Source organism: Geotrypetes seraphini, chromosome 13 (genome assembly GCF_902459505.1).
Source record: "Geotrypetes seraphini chromosome 13, aGeoSer1.1, whole genome shotgun sequence".
In the NCBI taxonomy this organism is placed as follows: domain Eukaryota; kingdom Metazoa; phylum Chordata; class Amphibia; order Gymnophiona; family Dermophiidae; genus Geotrypetes; species Geotrypetes seraphini.
Window position 1 is genome coordinate 39,266,473 of NC_047096.1, and position 9,275 is coordinate 39,275,747.

Here is a 9,275-nt window from a genome sequence, read left to right on the forward strand (position 1 = left end):
CCCACCCTGACTCGATATGGCCAGGAGGGAGCCCAAGCCCTCCTTGCCCCGGCAACCCCCCTCTGACTCAACGGGCCAGGAGAGAGCCCAAGCTCTCCTGGCCCCAGCGACCCCCCCCCCCCCGACTGTATTGGGCCAGGAGGGAGCCCAAGCCCTCCTGGCCCCGGCGACCCCCTACCCCCCACCCCCCACTACAATATGGGCAGGAGGGATCCCAGGCCCTCCTGCCCTCGACACAACCCCCCTCCCCCAATGACCTCCACCCAGAACCCCTGATCGCCCCCCCCCCGTCAACCTGTGCCCCCCCGGCTGACCCCACGACACCCCCACCCCCCTTCCCCGTACCTTTTAGTTGTCCAGATGGACGGGTGCCAAGCCCACCCTTCCGGCAGGCCAGCCGGGTCCAGAATCGGGCAGGATTGGCCCAGGCAGCAGAAATCCCGCCCACAGGTGGGGCCTGAGGCGCCTGGGCCAATCAGAATAGGCCCGGGAGCTTTAGGCCCCTCCTGTGGGTGGGGCCTTAGGCACATGGGCACAACTAAATACTCCTACTCAAAAGACAATGCAGACGACTAGAAAGAAAATGGAGAAAAAGTAACTAAGAACACACAAAAACAGCATGGAGAAAATTAAACCAATACAAGCAAAAACTAAAAGAAATGAGGATACACTACACCAACCAAATAGGCATAGAAGCTCAAGACACAAAAAAAACTATTCCAATTACTAAAAGAACTCACAGACACCAAACCCTACCTGGCCAATAATGACATTCCACCCCCTTCAGCAACCCTTTTAGCTGAATACTTTAAAAACGAAATTACAACAGCCAGGACAACCTTCGCAAAAAACCCAATCCACCTAGATGAGATCACAATGCCCCCATAGAAAAAGAATCAGCTTAGGCAGACAGAACCTGGTCTGACTTTGCTACAATACAATAGTCTGACCTAAACAGTCTCTTTAAAAAATACAGCCACGCAGCCTGCAACCTCAACCATTGTTCTCCATACCTGATAAAAGCCTCCAGCCCAAAATTCTGCACACTCCTCATACAATGGATACAATCCCTGCTCACAGATGGCCTTTTCCCACAAGACCTCAGCAAAATCATCATCATCACCCCGATCATAAAAGACCCAAAAGTAGCAACAGATCTATCATCCAACTACAGACCCATAGCCTCAATCCTATTATATGTCAAGCTAATGGAAGGTTTCGTAGCTAAACAACCTCAACAACTACCTAGAAAATCACAACTTACTCCACCCTACACAGTCTGGGTTCAGAACCAACTACAGCACAGAGACACTACTAGGCTCCCTCCTGGACACAGCTAGACAACAGCTCAGCACAGGCAAAAAAAAATGCTGATTATATAACTAGATCTCACTGCAGCATTTGACCTGGTAGACCATGACATCCTACTACAAATACTAGATTCAATAGGACTCACAGGTAAGGTACACAAATGGTTTCAAGGATTCCTACAATCCAGGACTTACAGAGTAAAGTCACACAAAGAAAAATCAGAACCATGGTCCAACCCTGTGGTGCACCCCAAGGATTGCCATTATCCCCAACACTCTTCAATCTCTACATTGCATCCCTCGGCACCTGCCTAGACAAAATACGCTTAACCTCCTATAGCAGATGACATCACCATTCTCCTTCCTTTTGATCAGCCAACACCCACCATGACAGATACACTACACAGAACGCTAGAAACAGTGGCAACATGGATGAAAGACCACAAACTAAAACTGAACCCAGACAAAACAAAATTTATACTTCATGAAAAAAATAAAACCCCATCCATAACAAACGTAGTAATAAACTCAATCACATACCCCATTCAACCCACCCTAAGACTTCTGGGAGTGATGATAGACAGATGCTGGACCATGCAACCACAAATCAACAAAACAATACAGAAATCATTCGTGGTCATGCGAAACTTAAAGCTAATCCGAAAGTTCTTCGACAGAAAACAATTCCAGCTCTTGGTCCAATCCCTAGTCTTAGGACTTCTAGAGTACTGCAACATCCTCTATCTGCCCTGCCCCGCGGTCATGATAAAACAACTACAAACTGTACAAAACACAGCTCTGAGACTGATCTATTCGGTGAAATACGACCACACCACCACAGCATAAGACTCACACTGGCTCCCAATACAAGCAAGAATACTATTCAAATTTTACTGTCTACTATTTAAAGCCATAAATGGAGACAGCCTAGCCTACTTGAACAACCGCCTTATCCAAACTACCACAACCAAGCAAAGGAGAACCCAGACATCACTCACGCACCCTCCAATCAGAGGCGTTAAATGCAAAAAAATGTACGATGACCTACTAGCCACGCAGGCATCGAAACTAGACCACCAACTCTCCAATCTACTGATGACAACACCAGACTACAAAACTTTCAGAAAAGAAATAAAAACCCTGCTCTTCAAGAAATCCAACAGGAATCAGGAAGCAGGAAGCATTTCATTCCCCCAAAGTAACCCGCTCAACTCTGTAACTCTTCTGGAAATGTCCAGATAACCTCTTATGTAATCCGCCTTGAACCGCAAGGTAATGGCGGAATAAAAGTCACTAATGTAATGATTACCATTATGTGTTGATAATACAATTATATTGTGTGTGTATATATGAAAAATGGAAAAAATGGTGTTACAATTAGTACTATTATGGGGACGAAGTCTGGAATGGAGATTGGGTGGAGCTGGGCGTGGTCTGGCCCATGACTTATCCCAGTGTTTTTCAACTGCCGGTCTGCAGACTGGCTCCAGTCCACAAAATAATTATTTTATTTCCGCCAGTCCATAGGTGTCAAAAGGTTGAAGAACACTGATTTAAATCATGTTGGTCCCAGGCTCTGGTTTATGTTTGTGTTCTGTTAACTCGCTCTCCAGGGTCCCCTGCCCATTTGATGTTTTCTTCTTTCTCAGTGCTCACCGTCCATTTTCTATCTCTGTACCTTCCCTTCCATTGCCATATCCAACATTTCTATTTCTTTCCCACTGTCTACTCCAACATCTCTCCACCTGCCTACCTGCCTCCCTCCCCCAGGTCCACCATTTCTCCCTATCTCTTCCCAACAGTTCTCCCTTCAAGTTTCTCTTTCCCTTTTCCTCCACACCACCTCAGGTCCAATTTCTCTCCCTTCATTGCCCATCATTTCTCTCTCTCTCTGACCTTTGTTTCTGGCCCCATAAGCTCTCCCCCACACCCAATCTGGCACTTCTTAATTAATACCCCTTTTGTACTTAAACAAACAACAGTAAGTCCAGGAGGCTTCTTCCTCAATCCAGTATGTTCTCACCCTTCTCTCCGCACTTATCCAATGTCGCCCTCACCTTCTGTCATGCTGAAAAAATTGCTGGCCTTGGCAGTGATTCAGCAATGTTTCCCGTGGCTCCCCTTCCTGCTTTCCATCTTCCGTGGTCTGTCTCCAATGACGCAACTTCCTGTTTTCACCCAGGTGAACCATGGCAGATGGAAAGCAGAAAGGGGAGCTGTGGGCAATGTTGATGAATCACTGCCGAGGCCAGCAGTGATTCAGCGTGACATCGGACTGGCACAAAGAGAAAGGGGACCACCCAGAGCTTTGAGGCTGGGCCGTGAGAGGGGGAAGTTCCCAGACCATGACTCCAAGGCTGGGAACTCCCTTTCATGGCAAGCACACGGGGCAGACCACCCTTCCCGTCCTGTCCTTGGTATGCCGCTGCATCAGCCAGTTGGATTTTCAGGGTATTAATAATGAATATACATGAAAGAGATTTGCATGTTTGTCACCTTCATTATATATATGCACATTTGTTTATTTATTCAATTTTCTATACAGTTCTCCTCAGGGAGCTCAGAATAGTTTACATAAATTTATTCAGGTACTCAATAAATTTTTTCCCTGTCTGTCCTGGTGGACTCACAATCTATCACTGTGACCTGACAGGATCAGTGCTGCAGCCTGCTTTCAGCTCTATCACAGTAGCAGGATGAGAAATTTCAATGTAGTCAAGGAGAGAGACAATTGCCTCTGCATGGCTAAACACAAATCTAGAAAAAGAGAGCAGAGTGCCTGGTCTTCAACCCCAATTTATTAGAAACCAATCAAAAAGTCCGATGGACACAATAAAACATTGGACTTTTTGATTGGTTGCTAATAAATTGGGGTTGAAGACCAAGTATGCTCTGCTCTCTTTTTCTGGATTTAAGAAATGTCACTGCTTCAGAGCTGGGAATGCTTCTGCAAAGCCAATCTTTGGACTGCCAGTCAGACTCCTATGTCTGACTATACCTCCACCCCTGTGGACCAATGCGGGGATTAGGTGACTTGCCCAGGGTCACAAGGAGCAGCATGGGTTTGAACCTACAACCTCAGGGTGCTTAGCCTATAGTTTTAACCACTGTGCCACACTCTCCCTCCTTCTCTCATGCATATTCATTGGGGATGTCCTAATAACCTGAATGGTTGGTGGTCCCCCAGGACAGGTTTAAGAACATAAGAAGTTGCCTCCGCTGAGACAGACCAGAGGTCCAACTCACCCAGCGGTCCGCTCCCGCGGTGGCCCATCAGGCCCAATGCCTGAGCAGTGGTCCCAGACTATCCCTATAACCTACCTCTACTCCTATCTGTACCCCTCAATTCCTTTCTCCTCTAGGAACCTATCCAAACCTTCTTTGAAGCCTTGTAACGTGCTCCGGCCTATCACAGCCTCCGGAAGCGCGTTCCATGTATCCACCACCCTCTGGGTGAAAAAAAACTTTCTGGCATTTGTTCTAAACCTGTCCCCTTTTAATTTCTCCGAGTGCCCCCTTGTACTGTGGTTCCCCATAATCTGAAAAATCTGTCCCTGTCTACCTTTTCTATACCCTTCAGGATCTTGAAGGTTTCTATCATGTCTCCTCTAAGTCTCCGCTTTTCCAGGGAGAACAGCCCCAGCTTTTTCAGTCTGTCAGTATATGAGAGGTTTTCCATACCCCTTATCAGTTTAGTTGCTCTTCTCTGGACTCCCTCAAGTACCGCCATGTCCTTCTTGAGGTACGGCAACCAGTACTGGACACAGTACTCCAGATGTGGTCGCACCATTGCACGATATAGTGGCAGGATGACCTCCTTCGTCCTGGTCGTGATACCCTTCTTAATGATACCCAACATTTTGTTTGCTTTTCTTGAGGCTGTGGCGCACTGTGCCGACGCCTTCAAAGTTGTGTCTACCATCACTCCCAGGTCTCTTTCAAGGTTACTTACCCCTAGCAGTGATCCTCCCATTTTGTAGCTGAACATCGGGTTCTTTTTCCCTACATGCATGACCTTGCATTTCCCTACATTAAAGCTCATTTTGGCCCATTCTTCTAGTTTCGTTAGGTCCCTTTGCAGATCTTTCAACCCTGCGGTAGAGTTTGGTGTCATCCGCAAATTTAATAACTTCGCAATTTGTTCCCGCCTCCAGGTCATTAATAAATATATTGAACAGGAGCGGTCCCAGCACCGACCCCTGTGGAACTCCGCTCGTGACCCATTGCCAGTCTGAGTAATGGCCCTTTACTCCAACCCTCTGTTTCCTGTCCGCCAGCCAGGTTTGAGAATCACTGAACTGGATACAGTAGACTGGTGCTTCGCAACCCAGTCCTCAGGTCACACTCAGCCTATAATGTTTTCAGAATATTCACAAAGAATATACAAAGGTCATTCTGAAATTAATGAGCATCAATTTTTAAAAAATCAGAATGCATTAATGTAGGAAAAACAAGTACATTATCTTAATATACAGACTTTACACTACGTGTTGAGGTATTGTGACATCATTAGCTTCTATCAGGTGACTATAGGCAGTAGATACAAAATGAAAGGACTGATGTTTCATTCTGTCAACATGTCATTTAATTCCTTGTTAAAGAGGAAATCCCCACTGCAGAAATTCTCCAAAGACTTTAGCATGCATATGGGGATGTGTGTATGGGTGCTAGCAGTATTAGGAGATGGGTGAAACATTTCAAAGATGGAAACACAAGCATCTAAGATCAGCCTCATAGCGGTCACCCTCGCACTGCCTGCATTGAACGCAATAAGGAAAGGGTTGATGATATCATTATATCATTAAAGAAGATAGACATGTCACTGTGATTGAAATCGCAGCAAAACTTGGAATAGGACACAGTGCAGCATAGGAAATGATTGAAAGCTTAAACGGTCAAAAAGTTTGTGGCTGCTGGTCCCATGGCTTGTTGACCGAAAACTACAAAGTTCAAAGAAAAGTTATCACTCAAGACCTTCTTCAGAGATATCAAAATGAAGGAGATGATTTTCTGCACCCTGCCTTCAGTTCCGAACTGGCACCCTCTGACTACCATCTTTTTGGTTTTGTGAAGGAACAGATGCAAGGCCAACACTACGAGGCGGTGGAGGACATCCAGGCAGCTAGAATGGAGTTCTGCTGCAAGGGAATTTTGAAGCTTGCAGAACGATGGGGAAAAATGTGTACAGAGAAGTGGTGACTATGTTGAAAAGTCTATACATTAAGATGATGTACTTGGTTTTTCTACATTAATAAATTCTGATTTTTTAAAAATTGTTGCTCATTAATTTCAGGAAAATCTATCTCATGCATATTTGTTGTAGATATCCTGAAACCCTGACTGGCTGGGTAAGCCCTGAGGACCGAGTTGAGAAGCAGTGTACTAGAAAGCTTATATAACCTTCTCAATAATAAAAATCAAACTTACACTTATATATGGAGCAAAAAGACCTCAGTAATTGCCACCATTGTTCTTGCTGGAACCCCCCTCCCCCAATCCTCTGGCTTCAGTACATCCTTTTGCTTATATAACACTATATTATCTGCATGACTCTATTGTAAATTATCTTTAATACTGAAAGTCTCTTTACAAATATCTCCATCCACTGCAACAATGGCCACTGTTTCACCTGTAAAAGCAATTGCATAACCTAGTTGCCCATTTTTGTGCATGCATTGCACAGGTAAATGTCTAGAATACTAGCACTTACATGCAAATGTGCCAAGAGGGCTCCTAAGCACTATTCTGCAAATACCCATGTATTTGCATAACGCATATCTGTAAGGGAAAGAGCAAGAATGGGACTTAGGTGGGGCCAGGGCCGCCATCAGAAATTTCTGGGCCCTTTACTGAGAAATCCTATTGGGCCCCCCACGCACCCCTTCCCCCACCCCCCGACGCCCCTCCCCCCTTCTTCCATGGGCCGAATACACACATACTTTTCTGCTAATGCTCCACCTAAGCCAGTCCCGTAAAATCTTCTCATGTCCATTGGGTGATTTGGCATAGAGGAAATATTCATAAACAGAACATCCGTCAAGATCTTTACTCATAGACTGTGCCATTTGCTTTAAATCACCTTCCATCATTAATCCAAATTGCACAATTCTTTCTCTGTCTTTGTCCTGAATGGCATCTTGCCACATTGCTGGATCCTTCCAGTCAACAAATTTATGAGCAGGCGCGGAGAACGCATTTTTAAACAAATGTAGTTTATCCTTGTACTCCTTATGTAATTTTAATCATCTATGGATATGTTTGTATGTTTATTGTTCAAATGGTTTTATTTATTTCCCCAAATTTATTTTTGTTATACGCATTGAAAATATTTGATATTGCGTTTAAATCAAAATCTCAATAAACTTGAAACTTGAAATGAGTGCCCGTGAGATTGTGGGAGGGTTAAATACTCAAAACTTAGAAGAATAACAATTTACTTAAAGTTTTTGCTACGCCAGCTTTCTGGTTTCTTTACATACAGTGGCGTACGTAGCATATGTAACACCCGGGGCCCATCATTTTTTGGCATCCCCCCCCATCTGTAAGAAAAACATGATTTTTAGTAACAAACCACACGTCACACATGAGTACCTAGGAAAAGGCAGCATCTTACATATTGCAGTGAGCAGTACATCAATACACCCATTGTAAAACTAAACAAGCCAGACCAGCACAGATCAATCCTACACCGTCAATCCTAACAGAAAACCATGTCTTTCGAACACACAGAACACAGAAAACACCTTCGCCTAGTATGGAATATGTCATCACAAACTAACCCCTCACTCTTTTACAAAACTGTAGTGTGGATTTTAGCCACAGTGGTAACAGCCCTGACGCTCATAGAATTCTGAGCATCAGAGCTGCTACCACCACGGCTGGCGCTAAAAAACGCTCCACAGTTTTGTGAAAGGGGGGATAAAATAGAAATACACAGTTTCAACGCTCTAGCTCAGAGGTGCCCAAACTTTTTGAGCTTGTGAGCTACTTTAAAATGACCAAGTAAAAATGATCTACCAACAATAAAATTAAAAAACACAAAGCACACTATACACTGAGAAAATGTTAATTATCATTCCTATTCTGGGTTATTTTCAAAGTGGTCAAGGCAGATGACTCTATGCATTGTCACCTCAGTAACAACCATACAAAAATAGACAAATATACCCTCCATCCTTTTTATTAAACCACAATAGCAGTTTTTAGCGCAGGGAGCTGCGCTGAATGCCCAGCGCTGCTCTTGACGCTCATAGGCTCCCTGCGCTAAAAACCACTATTGCTGTTTAGTAAAAGGGGACCTTATTGTAAAATATAGACAGCAGATATAAATTCAGAACTGTGCATAGTAAGTGAAGGGAAGTTTTCATCTCTGGGAATTTACCCAGTTAACTATTAAGTTATTTGGGCAAATTCCTTTGAAAACCGTGGTAATACTGCCTCCACTTTGCTAAATTTAAAATAAAATCATTTTTCCTACCTTGTCTGGTGATTTCATGAGTCTCTGGTTGCACTTTCTTCTTCTGACAGTGCATCCAATCTTTCTTCCCTTCTATCAGCCTGTATGCTTTCTCTCCTCCACACCTCATTCCCTGCCCCAACTTTTTCTTCCTCTCTCCCTGACCTTTCTTTCTTTTTTTCTGTTTCTCTTCTTTCCTTCTGTTTCCCTGCCTTCCTTCTGTTTCCCTGCCTGCCCCCTTTCTTTCTTTCTCCCTGCCGTTCCCCAAGCCACTGCCACTGCCGCTGCCATCGGGGAACAGAACCCACCAATGGATAACAGGCCCCAAAGCCGACGCCGACGCATGCTCTGCCTGCTTCGGGCCGATCAGTCTTCCTCTCCCCGACGTCAATTCTGCCGTCGGAGAGGAAGTTCCGCCCAGCCAGGCAGCGATTGGCTGGCCCGAACTTCCTCTCCGACGGCAGAATTGACGTCGGGAAGAGGAAGCCTGATCGGCCCGATAGATTAGA